A 17,978-nucleotide genomic window follows, 5' to 3' on the forward strand; every position below is an offset into this window, starting at 1 on the left:
AGAAGGTGGTAACCTATTCACAAAAGGACCCCTTCCCCTTTGTGAATGACAGCGAAAACATTTTTTAAGAGAAGGCAGTAGCCCCACAGACCACTGCCTACTCTTAAAAATTGTTGAAAGGAAACTTTTCATTTTTCTTTTTTAAACACATTCTGTTTGCCTTTAAGGACAACAGGCTGCATTAAAAAAAAAAAAAAAGATTGCTTTATTTAAAAGCAATCACAGACATGGTGGTCTGCTGAGCCCAGCAGGCCACCAACCCTGTGATTATAGCCATTTCCAGTGGGTCGCAAATTGTGACCTACCTCATGAATATTAATGAGGTAGGTCCATTGGCGAGCCCTTGCAAATAGCTACATGAAACTCTTTCAGTTTCATACATTCCAATAGCGATTACTTAATTGAGATTAGCAAAAAAATCACAATTTGGTAACGGCTATTGGAAATCATGATACATCTGGCCCTTAATATCAACAAGCATTAAATACGTAGAGCATAACACACAAATAAAATCCAACACAAATGTATGTAAATAGGAATTTCTATCTTTACAAATTACACCATTATAACAAAAATTCACTGTAGGGGCCAGAGATAAGACGAGTCCACATACTTGTTCCAAGATTCCAGAAGCTCTGAGTTGCTCCTTGGAAGGTGGGACTACAGTGCCTAGAATGTACCTGGTCAGAATCCTCAAATGGCCACTCAATGCTGGCCAGCTGGGCTCTTCTTGCAGGACTTGTTGCAGGGGACTCTTGTTTGCTCCTTTGTACCCGTAGCTTACAGGGAGTCAACTTCTGGAGCTGCAGAAGAAAGGCAAAGTCCTATACTTGGTGAAGCCCAAGGTGTGCAACTGGTGCAGTCCTTGTGAGTGCAGTGGGTTAGATGCAGACCTGGGGTTTAGCAGGGCAGTCCCTCTTCTCAAGTATCTTCTTCCAGCAGGGATCTGAATTCTGGGACACCTCTGCCATATTTATCCTTGCTCTGGGTGGGGAAGCAGGGAGTGCTCCTGTCCAATGGGGTGACTTCTTCCTGTGAAATGTGGCAAACATCAATCACAGAAAGCAACGTTCTCTACAAGTCCAACATAGAGAAAATTTATCCTTGGGGGTTACATTTGGCTGTGTGCACCCACTGGTGTGGTGAAGTCTCCCTAACACATCCCTTTCAGCCCCTCTCCTAATCTAATTATTGGGGCTCCCATTTGGATGGGGGAACAAGAAATGGGGAGGTCCAGTTTTTGTCTCAGGTAGCTTTTCCCAACATGTTTGGCCACTCTCCTCCATCCTGTTTCACCATCTGCTGCACCAGGTCTCCCCCCACCAGATGCTTCCTTTGTTTCAGCCCATGCCTCTTCAACGAAGCTTGGCTCAGGTTGCCAGAGGCTGACCAATCAAGAAAGGGCGCTACAGGGCTAATTTTGGTAACTTTCAGAAATAAATCTAAAACTCTTTCTCTGTACTAGTTATAATAAATCTGGATCAGATTTGATACATTAGCTCCTGTCTGTCAGAAATAATACTTAATTATTTTAAAATAAAGTCTCCCAATGTTAGCCTATGCATCCCATTTGTCTACAATGGGGGAAATCGACTGGCTGTTTTTCACTCACCAGGGCTTATAAAACATATTTTATAAAGTCCCTGCTTATATTTACACTGCACCCAATTCCTGGCAGACCTATGCCAGACCATAGTGGTGACAAGTTAGTTTCGGACTTGGAAGTACTTTTAATTCCAAAGTCAAATTTGGGTTACCTTTAACTTAAAAACAGCCAGACAGACAGGCCTTTAAAATGACACTGGACACCACAGCAGTCCACCTATCGGGGCACTAACTAAACTAGGGTCCCTAAACCTACATGACATACCATATGCATGGGACTTATAGGTAGGTTGTCAGAGCCAATTATAATTAGACTTAATTTGAATATACCATTTTAAACAGAACCCTGGGGCTGGACAGCAGTGCCCAGGCCACAGTCAGAGTCAGAAAACACCAGTACAAAGAAAAAATGGGGGCCAAAAGTATGAGGGCTTCTGAAATCAGCTCAGTTTTTCCACAGTTTCTAAGTCCCATTTCTCAGAGTTTAGGAATAGGTAGAATGCACTGTAAAACCAGCCAAAGGTCTAGGACCTGGGGTAATCATTTGAGGTTATGACCCATTCCAGCTGACACCAGAAGCAGGTTCCAGTGCATTTCCAGTTCAAACTGGTCAGATGGGCTACTTCAGGGATAGAGGCCTGTAGCAGCTCAAACAGGAAGACAACTTACCCTTAAAGTAACTTCTGGGGTCCTGGATTAAAGACAAGCAGGTCCAGCCTTCCGTTAGGTTCTTCAGACAGCAGGGCAATCTATCATCTGATTCTTCGTAGGTCCAGGCATCTTCTTCTAAGGAGAGCGCTGTGCTCAGTGATAGCCTGTGGGTGGAGGGCAAGCCTTTGTTTACCCCCCTATATTAGTTCTGGACAGTTCCTCCCTTCCCACTGGGTTTCGAGCCAGCTGGATTAGGGAAACAAAAAGGAGGCAGGCCTACGTTTGAGCCTCATATGCCAGTGACAACGTAGACATCCTTTAAAGTTCTGTGAGGGGCTGGACACAGCCCCCTGGCCATTCTGCCACAGGATGGGATCCCCTCTCCACACCCAGAGACCTATATCCATTGTGTGTAAGCAATACACATCTCACCACAGGGGAGACATAATGGGTCAGGTGATAGATGGACAGTGTCAGGAAAGTCTTTTAGTTTTAGACAGGAAAATGACACCTTTCTAAAAGTTTCATTTGCGAAATAGTAATGTAAAATCTGACTAGACTATTGAGTGGGATTTTAAGTTACTATTAGAATGAGCCCTTGAACTATTTTTCTAGCATTTCTCAAACTGAATGTATTACTTATTAAATGTAATAGTGTATACCAGTATTAACCAATGGCAGGGCAAGCCTTCAATAGTGAAAAATGACATTAGAGGTTTTTCACTGCCAGGATAAGGAAACATTAAATATCCAAGTTCCACTTTTTAAACAGCACCAGTCCTGTCCCATGGGCTTTTATGGCCCAACTTAGGGGTAACGTATAACTATTAAAAAGGAAAATTTAGGCCTGAAAAAGATTTATTTTCCCGAGTCAGTTTAAAACTGCACTCCTTGTATGCAGTGGTGAGTTTGGAGATATGTTTTCCAGTGGTACAGTAGGGTGGTGCACGTTTTTTTCTGTAGCATTTAATTTGCAGGTCCTGGGTACAGGTGGAACCATATTCTATGGATTTGCAAGAAAAATAAATGTACCATTCAGCTTCTACTCATTTGAACAGGTTTGGAATGGTGGGCACAAGCACTTTACCACTGATTAGGAAGGGTAAAGTACAGAGACAACAAAAAACGGGTTCAGCAACAGAAGGCAACAATCTGTGGCAATACCTTGCAAAAGATTGTCATTTCCAACATCCCCCTCATACAACATACTGGGTTATATGTGGGAACCACGCGTGCTTCAAGCACCCGTGGCTCAACAACGACATTGGAACAATGACCTCGTTCTAACCACTAATGCCTTTACCACGAATGCGTTTACAACAATTTTACCATTGACCATTATACTCCCAAAAATTACTGTGACCCCCCCATCTCCACAACTACCCCAACCCCTCACCCCCCAAAACTACCAGAACCCCAATCCCCTCCCCTAAAACCTAAACCACCCCAACCCACCCCCTTATACCTAAACCCTGACCCCCTTCCCCAAACCCTAATTACCCCATCCCCCACCCCACCCCAAAAACTAAAAATACCCAAGTCCCCACCCCTGCCCCTAAAACCTAAACACCCCAACCCCCCAACCCACCCCTTAAACCTAAACCCTGACCCCCCTATACCCTTATCACCCCGAGCCCCCACCCCACACCCCCAGAAAAAACAGCCCCAGTCCCAGCCCAACTTACCACCTCCTTCACCGTGTTGACTCTGACTCCCTTCTTCTGTACCTTAACCATGCATGTACGTGGTTCAGACATGCGTGGTTAAGGTACCAAAACCAGGAAGCCGTGCAAAACAAAAGCGTTGTTTCGCTTTCGTTTTTCACTGCTTCTTGGTTTCGGAGTCGTTCTTCTTGGTGTTTCCCAACATACTGTGCTACTGTTGACCCGTGAATCACTAGTTCAGATCACCCTTAACCAACCCTGAGGGTGACTTTCTTACTCTTGAGCAAGTCAGGACAACCCTCATTACATCTCCAATGGAGTTTTTATAAATTCCACACATAGACATGCAATGTAATTTATTTTACTACTTTCCCACAGAAATTCACTGCTTTACATGTGTCACCCAAAACTTGACTCTGCATGGGTAGCTCGCTTGTGTCTATACCCTATTTGCATCCTGCACAAAGGAAAAAAGATGCGGGATGACAATTAACCATGAACGCTGGAAGTACTGCTGTACTAAAACTTAATTATTATTCTTGTACTGAACCTCAGTTCAAATAAACAGGTTTAACCCTGATAATTATCCAGTCTGCCCTACGTACTCCCATTGCCATGCCAACCTAATTTATCCAGTCTGGCACTAGCATGGGTTACTCAGTTTTTGGGGAAAAGTGATGGGTACAATATCTGAAATTATTCAATCCCACAGACCCCATCCATCTCTGATGAGCCAAAACTGACTTAATGAGCAACCACTATGCTCTCATTGCTCACAAATCACCCAGTGGCAATAGTCTATCTCAGAGACCCTATCTCTAAATATAAAGCCTGGCTGAAAGACATAGGGGCATATTTAAAAACCCCTAGCGCATCCGGAGCTTCATTTTTCCTGACGTTCTGGTGGTGCAATGTCCTGCGCCGTGTTTTTTGTGGCTTAACGCCACCTTGTAAATACAGTCCCTTCACATGCAGCCCTTTTTGTGGAAGTGGCGTGCAATGGGTGTTGCTGTGGTTGTACTAGAGCAACACCAATTGAATTTTGATGCTGCCTCAGATTTCATAAACCTGAGGCAGCACCAAAATCCATGGGTTGGCGTTATCAAGGCGCAACGAGGAGGAATAATTTTATTCCTCCTCATTTTTCTTTTTTTCTATGCGTGCACCCCACTTCACAAATCATATTATTTCTGGCGACCACTCTGTTATTATCTCTTGGATTTAAATCACACTGTCCAATTGTAGTTGTTGCTGAGTCCTTCAAACAGATTTATGCTATGCCTCCCCTTGGCCCACTACTCCTGTTTTTAAAGTTTTGCACACCACTCCCTGCTAAACTTGACAGATCATATTGTTAAAGGACTATGGAAACATTGCTTTAAAATAAAAGAGTCCTTGGTACTTTTAGCAGAGTTGAGTCCCTGTTTCACTTTATTGTAACATGCAGTCTGTTAGGCACTAAACCTCAGACAAATACACCACCAGTAAACCCTGTATTCTGATATTAAGTTCTCTGTACCATGGTATGCCATGAATATTTGTCCTTTGCATTGCAATAATACATTTTGGAATGTGCCTTTTTTAATACCCTTGTTATAAGGAACATTGGGGGTCATTACAACATTGGCGGTAAAAGCCGCTTACCGCCGTGCAGAAGACAGCCAATACACCGCCGCGGCCGCGGCCGCGGAATTCCGCCACAGCTATAATGACCCACATCTCGGAATCCGCCGAAATTCAGACACCCACACAAGTCTGCCACAACAAAGGTCAGAGATAAACTGGCGAAAACAAAACCTCCACCGCCACGCCAACAGAAACACGCCCATGCTATTACGACCCACGAATCCAAGCGGCGGTCTTTCAACCGCGGTATTCCATTGGCGGTACACACCGCCGTGCTCAAAATACACACACATCTCCAAAACACCGCCACATTGGACAGTTCGAAATACACACACCTGATACACATACAAACACCACTCCCACACACCCATTACATTATAAAACACACACCCACATCACCCACAAACCCCTACGACCAAAAATTATAGACGAAGGCGACAGAGAGAGCACAGCATAGACAACCCCACCACACAGAGGCACACAACACCATCACCCACACAACATCCACGCACAAAACACCACACACCACTACACATCACCACAATCATCACCACATACACCATCCCACACATCACCTACACCACCCCATGGCACGGCAAAGACACCCCAGGTTCTCCGAGGAGGAGCTCAGGGTCATGGTGGAGGAAATCGTACGGGTAGAGCCACAGCTATTTGGATCACAGGTGCAGCACACCTCCATTGCAAGGAAGATGGAGCTATGGCGAAGAATAGTCGACAGGGTCAGCGCAGTGGGACAGCACCCAAGAAATCGGTACGACATCAGGAAGAGGTGGAATGACCTACGGGGGAAGGTGCATTCCGTGGTCTCCAGGCACAACATCGCAGTACAGCGGACTGGCGGCGGACCCCCACCTCCTCCCCCACAACTAACAACATGGGAGGAGCAGGTCTTGACCATTATGCATCCAGAGGGCCTCGGTGGAGTCGGTGGAGGAATGGACACTGGTAAGTCAAATCTTAACTAACATATCCCCCACCCTACCTACATGCTATCACACACCCCCACCCTCACCCCCTCCCCTATCACTCCAACTCCTCACTAATGTATTAATAACACAAACCACCCATCCCAACACCAAGCCCTGCATGACACAACAAAGCATGGACACCCATCACTAAAGCATGCCCACTGCACATATCCATAACACCCCCTAACCATCATCACACAAGGCCCCACACAGGAATGCTAGCACTGGGGTACACGCTCACCCACCCATTGCACACCATGCCACACACAGATGTAATAACCATCCTTTTATACCCCTGCAGGACCCCTACCCAATGTCACCGGACAGGAGGATCCACACATGACCACACCACTAACAGAAGAGGCCCACAATGATGACAGCAGCTCTGTCCAACTGGATCTAGATGACCAGCCAAGCCCATCGGGGACCTCTGGACAGACGGTTCCCCTCACCCAGTCACAGGCCACCACAGAGCTTCCCCCCTCTGGAAACACCAGCACAGCACCCACCCAGCGGGCGCATACCTCCGTCCCCAGGACATGTCAATCAGCTGTGTGTCCACCACTACAGGGGGCAGTGGTAGTGGGCACAAGGTCCAGGGGACGGAGGCCCAGGAACACAGGGGAACTGGAAGGGCTGCTGTGCGACAGGGGGCGGACAGGCCAAGGGAACCCACTCTCCACAATGCCCTCTCCTCCATCATGGGAGCATACCACCACTCCCAGGAGACGATGGCTACGGTCCTGGCCAAGTTTCAGGAGACCCAGCGCCTGCAGGGGGAACAGTATTTGGGGTTCAGGGAGGAACTCAGAACCATCAGCACCGCCCTCGGCACCATCGTAGGAGTGCTGAAGGACATACAGAACACCATGAGGGACACCGTGGCACTCCAAGGGGCCCCTGACACTAGCATGGACGATGAACTGCCCACCACCTCCACCGGTGCTAGTGGACAGGACGCCCCGCCACAGGACCACCACACCAGCACCCCACCCACTGCAGACGGCGAACCACCCCGCAAGCGGTCCCTGAGATCCAGTAACAGGACAGAGCACGATGGCAAGACCCCTGCCAAGAAATGAGACCACCCTGATTGTCATCCCACTGTCCCACTTTGTAACCCTGTCCATATTGGAACTGCCCCAGCTCCACTTCCTATGCCCATATGGGCAATGCACCTGTGAGACTAATAGACTGGACTCTGCCATGGACATTCCTCCACCTTCACCCATAACCATTTTACCACCCCCTCCAATAAATAGCACTTCAATAAACACCCTTGAAGCACAAAAAATCTCAGGAGTCAGTCTGTGATTTTGAAAATGTGTATTAGCTATGACAATGACAAAATCTGTTAGAAAATGTAATGTCAACATACCTATGTCACACATCACAAGTCCATTAAGGATGCAAGCAGATGACACACATTGGTAACCACACCTGTGAAACGGTAATGGAAATGTACAACTCAGTTACCAAATACTGCTTGAAATAGACAGACAGGATAAAGGTAGAAGTGTGAAAGTAAATGTAGTAGTCAAGAAAGTGTTTTCACCTGTGTGTCACTGGAAATATTGCTGTATGACTGAGTCCCTGTTGTCAATGTCTTCTTCCTCTGCTTCCTCCTTCATTGTCCACAGGCTCCACAGCTGCCACAACACCGTCATCTGGACCATCCTCCTGCAGAAAAGGCACCTGGCATCGCAAAGCAAGATTGTGAAGCATAGAGCAGGCGATGATGATCTGGCACACCTTCCTTGGTGAGTAGAATAGGGAACCACCTGTCATATGGAGCCACCTGAACCTGGCCTTCAGGAGGCTGAAGGTGCGTTTGATCACCCTCCTAGTCCGCCCATGGGCCTCATTGTAGCGTTCCTCTGCCCTGGTCCTGGGATTCCTCACTGGGGTCAATAGCCATGACAGGTTAGGGTAACCAGAGTCCCCTAATAGCCACACCCGGTGCATCTGGAGTTGACCCATCACATAAGGGATGCTGCTATTCCGCAGTATGTAGGCGTCATGCACTGAGCCAGGGAACATAGCATTTACCTGGGAGAGGTACTGGTCTGCCACACATACCATCTGTACATTCATGGAATTAAAACTCTTCCGGTTCCTGTACACCTGTTCACTCCTGTGGGGGGGGGACCAGAGCTTCATGGGTCTCATCAATGGCACCTATGATGTTAGGGATATGTCCAAGGGCATGGAAGTCACCTTTAACAGTAGCCAAATCCTCGACCTGAGGGAAAACGATGTAGCTCCTCATGTGTTTCAGCAGGGCAGACAACACTCTGGACAAGACGGTGGAAAACATAGGCTGGGACATCCCTGATGCCATGGCCACTGTTGTTTGAAATGACCCACTTGCTAGGAAATGGAGCACTGATAGCACCTGCACTTGAGGGGGGATTCCTGTGGGATGGCGGATTGGTGGCTTAAGGTCTGGCTCTAACTGGGTACACAGTTCCTGGATTGTGGCACGGTCAAACATGTAGGTGATGATTAAATGTCGCTCCTCCATTGTCAACAGGTCCACCAGCGGTCGGTACACCGGACGATTCCGCCATCTCCTCACATGTCCCAGATGACAGTGCCTAGGAAGGACAACAGCGACCACAGAGTCAAGCAACTCAGAGGTATGTACCCACAGCTACACAGAACACGAAACAAAATCCAAAAAGTTGTCTGTATGTGTGCTGAGTCCAGGCCTAGGTATGTGTGACGCAGTTGAAAGTGAAGCCATGTGGCCCCCTGAAATGGCGGCTGCCTGACCTCTAAACTGGGACAATGGGATGTGAGGTAACTGCGCTAGCGTTGTACACCGTTGCGGTAGGCGGTCTTAGACCGCTGCGCAATGCTGCATTGGTTAACATTGGACCCTATGGGTCCCAGGAGCCAATGACGAAGTTCGCCGGCGGTGATGATACGCACCGCCGCGTACGTCACTGCCGCGGACGTGACCACCATTTTCTATCTGTTCAATCACTCGATGCCTGATCTTCGACAGGAGAGGACCTATACTGCAAGTGCTGCTGTGACCTCGGTCTGGAAGAGACAATGGCACGTGCGTCTGGGGAAAGGGCCCCTGCCTTCACTGCACAGGAGTTGGAGAAGCTCGTGGACGGGGTCCTCCCCCAGTACACCCTACTCTACGGTCCTCCAGACCAACAGGTGAGTACATAGGGTGCAAGTTGTATGGGCTATGGCTGGGTGGAGAGGGCTGGATGTAAGAAGGAAGGGGGCAGAGTTCTGTGAGCAAGAAGGACGGTGAATGCATGTGCCACATGGCAAGGGTAGGGATGTGGGCCACTCACTTCGACGGTGCAGTTGCTAATGACATCTCTTCTTCCCCTGTACATGTCATGTAGGTCAGCGCCCACCAGAAGAAGGATATTTGGTGTGCCATCGCCAAGGACGTCCGAACCCTGGGGGTCCAACAGAGACGGAGCACCCACTGCCCTAAAAGATGGGAGGACATTTGCCGCTTGAGCAAGAAGACGGCGGAGGCTCAGCTGGGGATGGCCTCCCAACGTGGGAGAGGAGCCCGTCGCACCATGACCCCCCTGATGTTCCGGAACCTGGCGGTGGCCTACCCTTCGTTGGATGGGCGCTTGAGGGCATCACAGCAGACACAAGGGGGTGAGTACACTCTCATTCTGCTGACTTTGCGCACAGTGGAGGGGTCTGGGTGGGGGAGGAGGGCTGTGGGTTTCCCTAGGCCAGGGCGAGTTCCGTAGGCTAGGCCCCTCCGTAATGTACCCCATGTGGCACATCACCCCACCTCTGTAGAGTGCCAAGTACAGGTATACATGCCCCTGTGTCATCTATGTGTGCAGATGTCCACCATAGCCATGTAGGCCATATCCCAGGAACTGCATGTGTAGAGCCCAACAGCACGGCATAGTGCAGGGGGCTGCTGTGTCTGTATTGTCCGCCAAATGCACTTAACCTGTCTTTCTTCTGTCGCTCCCTTCCCTTTTTTGTGCTCTCCCTGTTCTTTTGTGCATCAGTATCATCAGGTGGAGGGACAGAGGCACCGGAGCACGAGGGGGCTGCATTCCACATGGCCATGGAGGGCCACACCATGGACTCTGAATACACCAGTGGGACGGAGGGCGAGGGGAGCTTCACGGAGGTCACCGGATCAGCAACCAGCGACTCGTCATCCGATGGGAGCTCCCTTGTGGTGGCGGCAACATCTGTGCCCCCCACTTCTACAGGTACAGCCACCACCCCCCCTACCAGCACCACCCTCCCAGCAGCCCCTCAGCCTTCGCCCCGTGCCCGCTCACCCAGGAGGGTGGGCATCACCTTCGCCCCAGGCACCTCAGCCCCTGTCACCTCTGCTGCCCTCAGTGAGGAGGCCATTGACCTCCTCAAGTCACTCACTGTTGGGCAGTCTAACATTGCGAATGCCACCCAGGGTGTAGAAAGGGAGTTGCAACACACTAATGCATTCCTGGTGGGCATTCATTCTGGTCAGGCTGCCCATCATCGAACCCTGCAATCTCTGGCCTCAGCACTGATGGCAGCCATTGTCCCTGTGTCTAGCCTCCCCCCTCCAACTTCCTCCACCCAGACCCAATCCCCTGTACCTCTGCCTATCCCAAGCACACCATCAGACCAGCCTGCACACACCTCAACACACAAGGGAAGCTCAGGCAAACATAGGCACCACATATCCCACAGGCACTCACACAAGCATCACCCACATACAGACACAGCAACATCCACTACCTCCACTGTGTCCCCCTCATCGTCGTCTCCCTCCTCCCTCCCAGTGTCGGCTACACTCTCACCTGCATGCACTACCACTACAGCCACTAGGACTCGCAGCAGAGCACCCACCACCACACCCCGCTCACCTGCACTCACCACCCCCACTACCATTTAGACGTCCCCTGTGTCCTCTCCCAGTGTGTCTGTGACGCCCCCTCCCAAAGCACACAAACATGGGCACACACACACCCAACATCCATCCACCTCACGACAGCCTCCAGAACATGCACCTTCACCCAAATCATCAAAAGTTACACCTCCTACAACCACCTCCTCTTCCTCCACTCCCAGACCCCCTCCAGCTACCCGTCCCAGTGTTCGTCAGAAACGTTTCCTGAGCAACGTTGACCTCTTTCCCACCACCCCCCCTCCAATTCATAGGTCCCGTACTAGCACCTCGGCCAAAAAATCTCCGGTACCAGTGGTGCCTGTTAGAGGTATGTGGAGTGCACCGGCCACCAGGGCAGCCAGTGTGACACGGAGCCAAAGCACAGCCAGTCTCCCCCCTGTGAAGCACCAGAAGTTGGACAGTGCCCGACGGGAGAGGGGGAAGATTCCTGCCGGCAAAGCCGCTCACAAGGGTCCCAGGGGGGAGTGTCAAGTCAGCTGTGACTCCTCCCAAGGTGGGGAAGGGGCAGAAGAAAGCACCAAAGCCTGGGAAGAGCAGCACGGCGGAGAAGGCCGCCATCATCTCTGCTGCCCAGGACACCACCACCAGCCCCATTGTCACTGGTCAGGAGTCCACCGCCAGAGTCAGTGGCCAGGAGGGCAGCCCCATCGTCACTGGTCAGGAGACCACCGCCAGAGTCAGTGCCCAGAAGGGCAGCTCCATCGTTAGTGGTCAGGAGACCACCGCCAGAGTCAGTGCCCAGGAGGGCAGTCCGATCATCACTGGTCAGGAGACCACCACCAGAATCAGTGCCCAGGAGGGCCCCGACAGCCACAGCCCCGCTGGGCAATGAGGGACCGCCATGGCAAACACCGCTGCACAGGTCAGAGACAGCAAAGTCAAGCACCGCTGAACAGGGCAAAGACCGCCATGGCAAGCACCACTGAACAGGGCAAGCACCGCTGAACAGGTCAGAAACTGCTAAGTCAAGCACCGCTGAACAGGGCAAAGACCGCCATGGCAAGCACCACTGAACAGGGCAAGCACCGCAACATCAAGCACCGGTAGCCCATATGCGCCAGGGCCAGTGACGGAACTGGGACCGTCACGGGGAGAGTGATGCACTCTGGGCACCAGTCCCCCTCCAGAACCTGTGGAGAACAGCATCCACTACCTCAGTCCTTAACAGGATGAAGCACTCTGGGCACCAGTACCCCTCCAGAACCTGTGGAGAACAGCATCCACTACCTCAGTCCTAAACAGGATGAAGCACTCTGGGCACCAGTCCCCCTCCAGAACCAGTGTAGACTGTTATCCACTTGTGAGACTGTGGCTTTGCACTCCCCAGGATGGTAAAGTGGGCACACCACCCACTGAAAAGATTTGTGAGACTGTGGCTTTGCACTCCCCAGGATGGTACAGTGTGCAAACCACCCACTGCAAAGACTTGTGAGACTGTGGCTTTGCACTCCCCAGGGTGGTACAGTGGGCAAACCACCCACTGCAAAGACTTGTGAGACTGTGGCTTTGCACTCCTCAGGATGGTACAGTGGGCAAACCACCCACTGAAAAGACTGGTGAGACTGTGGCTTTGCACTCCCCAGGATGGTACAGTGGGAAAACCACCTACTGCAAAGACATGCAAGACTGTGGCTTTGGACTCCCAGGATACATCAATGGGCATGGAGCCCCGTTGTGGATCTGGCGTGGTGCTGTCATCCGGCTGAGGTGCCCCCCCTTCCCTTCCCCCTGAGGTGCCTGTTGTATTTCGATCTGATGCCCCAGCAGTGTTCTCTCCGTTTCTGGGCAGGTATCGTGTGTGGGCCTCACCCATGCATTTTGGGCCCAGTGGTCCACGGACCTTGAATGGTGCATACCTGCACTACTAATCATGATGTATACTTTTTTGAATGAGGATATATATCGGTATATATTAGCTTACTGTATTTTGATACATTACAATGGTTGAACTCATTTCCTTTTGTCTTTGCATTATTCCGGGGGGGTTGGGGGTTGTTACTGTGATGTTTGGAAATGCATTGGTGTGTGTGTTGTAGTGTGCGAGGGTCGGGGTGGGGGTGGGGGTGTTGCGTGTTTGTGTCCCTGACTTTTGCCTCCCGCCTCCCCTATGTCGTAGGTGCAGTACTCACCGTTGTCTTCAGCGGCGGCATTGCTGATGTTCGTAGAGGAGCAGGAAGACTATCGCAGGGAGTATTTGGAGTTCCGGCTCCATGGTGCCCTCCTTCCTCGTGGAGTGTGTTAAGGTGAGCGTTTTCCCATTGAAATGGCTGTTTCCGCCATGTTTTTATCCACGGTGAATCCGCCCCGGAAAAGGTGGCGGATTGGCCTGTTGTAATACTGTGGGCGGTACTTTGTCTTCCACCTGTCTGTTGGCGGTGACCGCTGCGCTGCTTGTCTGTACCGCCGTGGCGGTCGGAGTGTTAAAGTGGCTGTCTTTGTTGGCGGTTTCCACCACGGTCATAATTCCCTTTTTTTTTCCGCCGGCCTGTTTACGGACTTACCGCCGCTTTAACACCATCCGCCCGGGTTGTGATGACCCCCATAGTTTCTGGACCTTATACAGTATAATTCTTATGACATAGATAAGAGTTTGAATTTTGAGAACTCTTGGTCTTGGCACCCTTTGAAAGACTTCAGGTAAGTTAGGCTGAGATCAGTTTTAATGCAATTTTTCATTTTTCCACTGATATGTTTAATTATCAATCGACTGTGTGATAAAAGTTTACTTAGCTGCTCTATACCAATATATGTACCTTAAAACACTCATGTAGGTGGCACAACCAGTGCTGCAGGCCCACTAGTAGCAGTTATTTACAGGCCCTGGGTGCCTCTAGTGCACTTTACTAGGAACTTAATAGTGAATAAAATATACCAGTCAGGGATAACCAATCATAATCATAATTTATACAGGGATTACTTGCACTCAGCACTGGTCTGCAGTGGTAAAGTGCTCAGAGTACCAACACCCACCAAAAACGTAGTCCAACACACAGTCCAAAATAGAGGAAGCAAAGGCAAAAAGACAGAAGAAACAGCACTAAGGATGCCAGGTCTAACATTCAGAAACAGCAAAATGTTCACAGGCCCATGTACAGCTAGACATCGTTTACCAGCTGGGAATAGGCACATTCTGTCAAACAAGCTTTGACTGGCATACTCCACAATGTGTTTCATGCATTTTCCATGCTCATTATGCTGAGTAAAGATTGCTCCCAACCCCACCTGGCTCACATTAACAGTCATCTCAGTGGCAAGTTTAGGATCAAAGTAAGCCATTATGGCCCTCATTACAACCCTGGTGGTTGGTGATAAAGCGACGGTGATACTGCTAACAGGCCGGTGGTCAAAAAAATTGAATCACGACCATGGCGGAAACCGCCAACACAGACAGCCACTTTGACACTCCGACCGCCACGGTGGTAGCAACAAACACCGTGGCGGACACTGCCAACAGACAGGCGGAAAACAATGTACCACCCAAACTATTACAAGGCACCAATCCGCCAACATTTCCGGGGCGGTACCAATGCCATCAAAAGCACGGCGCAAACAGTCGTTGGAAGGGAAACCACTCACCTCACGACACTCAGTGAAGAACCAGGACGCCATGGAGCCTGAACTACAGGTCCTGCCCTTGTTGCTGTATCTCTTAATACACCATGAAGTGGAAAGAAGGCGCGGCGGCGACAACCACGGTGAGTACTGCACCTAGCTCACAGGGAAGGGAAGGAGGGAAAAGAGAGTGACACACACACGCAAAACGCCCCACCCCCAACAACACACACACACATATCCAATAACATCACAGATACACCCCTTCACCCCTTGGAAGAATGCAAGGACCAAACAAAATGAGTTTAACTAGTGTAATATTCGAACAATCAGATAGCCCAGATGAACAGCAAATAAACAGTATACACAATTATTTACAGCAAGTACACAAGTCTGTACACTGTCCCATCAAATGTCCGTGGACCAATGGTCCCAAAAAGCATGGGCGAAGCCCACACATGACACCTGCCTCAAAATGGAGAGAACACTGCATCAGGTCGATAAAAAAACAGGCACCTCATGGGGAAGGGGAGGGGGGCACCTCAGCCGGATGATGGTACGACACCACTGCTTCTCGAGGGGGCTCCATGCCCACTGCTTGCTCCTGGGGAGTGCAAAGCCACAGTCTCTCAAGTCTCTCAAGTGGGTGATTTGCCCACTGCTTGGTCCTGGGGAGTGCAAAGCCACAGTCTCTCAAGTGGGTGCTTTGCCAACTGCTTAGTAATGGGGAGTGCAAAGCCACAGTCTCTTAAGTTCCTCAAGTGGGTGGTTTGCCCACTGCTTGGTCCTGGGGAGTGCAAAGCCACAGTCTCTCAAGTGGGTGCATTGCCCACTGCTTGCTCCTGGGGAATGCAAAGCCACAGTCTCTCAAGTCTCTCAAGTGGGTGCTTTGCCCACGGCTAGGTCCTGGGGAGTGCAAAGCCACAGTCTATCAAATCAGTGACATGTTCCACTGGTTCTGGAAGGGGCTTTGTGCCCATAGTGCTTCATCCTGCCAAGTAATGTGTTAGTGGATGTTTTTCTCCACTGGTTCTGGAGGGGGCTTTGTGCCCAGAGTGCTTTATCCTGTCAAGGTTTGTGTTAATGGATGTTTTTCTCCACTGGTTCTGGAGGGGGCTTTGTGCCCAGAGTGCTCATCCTGCCAAGGACTGAGTTAGTGGATGCTTTTCTCCACTGGTTCTGGAGGGGGCTTTGTTCCCAGTGATGCTGCACCTGGGGTGTGGCATGTTGACTTCGTCTCACCTGGGTGTCACAGCCACGCGATGTACCCGGAACAGGAAGCATGATACTCCATGGAGGCAGACCCACACTCTATGCAGCGGCAATTTAGGCTGCCAATAGCTGGTTTGTGTCAGTGCTGGAGGTGGTGTCTCAAGTGGCGTGTCCAGGGTCCAGGACGTCACCTGCACACTCTGATGGCTGCACACAGGGGATGGGGCTGACATCCAACAGAGTAGCATCGGCTTTGCATGTGGCGGTGCTGATGGTGGTGCAGGTGGCGGTGGCTGCGGCAGAGATGCTCTCAGTGCTGGCCGTGGTGCAGACTGATGTTGTGGCAGTGGCGGTGCAGGTGGCGGTCAGAGCAGCAGTAGTGACTGGGGTGCATGTGTCTGCCTTCCCTGATGAGTTGGTGGTCACTAGCCCCTCCCCAGGTGACATCGTGCCCAGAGGTGATGTGCCCTTTGGCTTGTGGCCCTTCCCCAGCTTGACAGCCGCTGCAGGGATCTTGGAGCTGTCCACTCTGTGTTTGTGTGAAGCCTTGCTGGGTAGGTGGTGTGACAGCCCCCTGCTGGAAGCTGGTCCCTTTTTGAGCTTTGCAGGTCGTGGAATAGGGTGGTCCTTCTTTTCTCTCGTTGGCACTCTGGCAGCTCTGACGGATGCCCCCTTTGACAGTACTGAAGTAGCAGGGACAACAGCAGATGCAGATTGGGTGGCTGAGGTGCCCAGCTGGGATCTAGACACCTGGTCCTAGGAGAAGGAGGGGGGAGATGTAGGGAAGAGGTCCAGGTTAGCTAGGTACATTTTCTGGACATCAATTTCAAAAAAGGAGGGGCAGAACGGGAGATTTGGAGAAAAAACGAATATCTCCTGGTCCAGTGTGTATTTCTCCCAATTATATACTCCACAAAGTTTACACACAGTTCCAAAATCAGAGAAAAAAAGAGATCGAGGGTTATAGTGGTAAAGACAGGTTTCCAGAGACAAAAAAAGGGGGGGAAGCAATATGCTTGAAGCAAGAGCCCTCACTCACCGTCCGGTGACATGCTTCATCATAGGGCTATGCTCCTCGTCAGGCCGGCACTGCAATGCCTGACGGGCCCCACAAAGGGGCTCTTTGCCGGAGATCTTTTAGGCAGTTGGTGTAGAGCCGGTCAGATGAAAAAAAGAAAGAGGATTGGTATGGAAGAGATTAAAAATGACCAGGGGTAAAAAATTTATTTATTCAGATATTTAAACCCCTGGCATAGTTAAAAACATCGTTTTAGGGATATAGTAAGTTAATGTATACAATCCCTCGAAATTATAACAATTTTCACTAGAAATTCAAGTAAAAAAAGGGTACAAAAAAGCGTATACAGAATCACTGTGATACTCAATCAAGGGGTCAACATGTTTCTCGCTATATTGAGTTGAAATTGATCTCATGCGATTCATCAGGACCTATTTACGTACCTAATCCTTTATGAAAACTGCTTTGTGCATTAATTTATTCAAAACCCTCCAAGTATTACTGGTGGACTCCCTCAGGGAGGTGGCAGGCTCTAAATTCCATTATGAATTGATATCGAACCACAAAAGTTGGTTCACCTGTGAGCCGTCTCCTTCCCCTTTCTGGACACACTGGGATGGGAAGATGGAGGGGGTTTGGGAGTGGAGGAAGAGGTAGTGGTTGTAGGAGGTGTACGTCTGCTGAGTTTGAGTGAAGGTGCATGGGTTGGAGGCTGTTGTGAGGTGGATGGCTGTTGAGGGGGTATGCGC

Source organism: Pleurodeles waltl, chromosome 4_1 (assembly GCF_031143425.1).
Source record: "Pleurodeles waltl isolate 20211129_DDA chromosome 4_1, aPleWal1.hap1.20221129, whole genome shotgun sequence".
In the NCBI taxonomy this organism is placed as follows: domain Eukaryota; kingdom Metazoa; phylum Chordata; class Amphibia; order Caudata; family Salamandridae; genus Pleurodeles; species Pleurodeles waltl.